At 43.2% G+C, this 1,204-nt stretch overlaps 1 non-coding gene across 1 annotated transcript; it reads left to right on the top strand.

Moving 5' to 3' along the window:
• The first annotated feature begins 328 nt into the window (after nucleotides 1–328).
• Nucleotides 329–410, top strand: trnal-uag (transfer RNA leucine (anticodon UAG)). The gene has a single exon. It is a non-coding gene; the product is annotated as a tRNA-Leu (tRNA).
• Nucleotides 411–1,204: the final 794 nt, after the last annotated feature.

The raw sequence follows: 1,204 nt of genomic DNA, 5'->3' as shown, positions 1-1,204 counted from the left end.
TGTGGGCAGGATGGCCTTCAGGAGTAGGGCTGCATACCCCTGTATGAAGTAGGCCTTTCTATGGCATATTTCAAGGCTTTTGCTTGGGGCGAAGTGGCACAAGAAAAAGTTGGCGTAAAGTGGCCCGGAAGCTAGGCTTTTCTGGGGTAGCGTGGCCGAGCGGTCTTCGGGGGCGTGGGTTCAAATCCCACCGCTGCCAGGACAGACCTTTGGAAGGCTTTTGTGGCTGCTACGCCTGAGCACAAAGACTGGAAAAGTGATGCGTTCCTGTTCTCTCCTTTTGAGGGAAAATAGATCAGAAAAGGGCCCACGGAAAAAGGGTTGCTGGGGTAGCGTGGCCGAGAGGTCTAAGGCGCTGGATTTAGGCTCCAGTCTCTTTGGAGGCGTGGGTTCAAATCCCACCGCTGCCAGCAGTGGTTTTAACAAAGGTTAGGAGGCCCTGTGTCAAGTCAAGTCACCTTTATTTATATAGCGCTTTTAACAATACAGATTGTGACAAAGCAACTGAACAGCATTAATTAGGAAAATAGTGTCAATAATGCAAAATGACAATAGTAAACACTCATTTTTCAGTTAAAGACAGTTCATCATTGAATTCAGTGATGTCAACATCCAGCTCAGTTTAAATAATATCTTTGCAATCATGTCAACGATAACGCTGGAAATGAAGTGCCCCCAACTAAGCAAGCCAGAGGCGACAGCGGACAACACCCTTTTCTAAAGCTACATAAACACAACCACACCTTCTCACTTCAAAACTCAAACTTTTACACCAAAAGAGCAGCTCGAAGCTTTCAAAAACGTAAACACTATACACATCATTACACACTACAGCAAAACAATTGAAAACACAATGCTCAATTTGTGAGAAGGTTCTTTGTTTCATAACTGCCAATGCATATTTTTTAGAAACTTTACAGTAATGGATGTTCTTAGATCTCTGCAGAGGATTAGGCATTTAGATTTGTGAGTTTCATATGAAGAGTATAAATCTATAGTAAATTCTGCATGTACACTACTGTAACACAACTCAATGCAAAAACAGAATCTATTGCACACAACAGTACTCTTGAAAACATGATCAGGGTGTGAAGTTTTTTTATTTACTTTATTCACACCACAATCACTGTGCGGCATCATGTCGCTGAGTTGCATCGGCCCACATCACCTCATCCACATCGCAGGCTATATTGTCTCTTGCCAG

Source organism: Sinocyclocheilus grahami, unplaced genomic scaffold (assembly GCF_001515645.1).
Source record: "Sinocyclocheilus grahami isolate Dianchi unplaced genomic scaffold, SAMN03320097.WGS_v1.1 scaffold6465.1, whole genome shotgun sequence".
Lineage (NCBI taxonomy): Eukaryota > Metazoa > Chordata > Actinopteri > Cypriniformes > Cyprinidae > Sinocyclocheilus > Sinocyclocheilus grahami.
The sequence above is the reverse complement of the archived record's forward strand: the minus strand, read 5'-3'. Positions and strand labels throughout refer to the sequence as shown.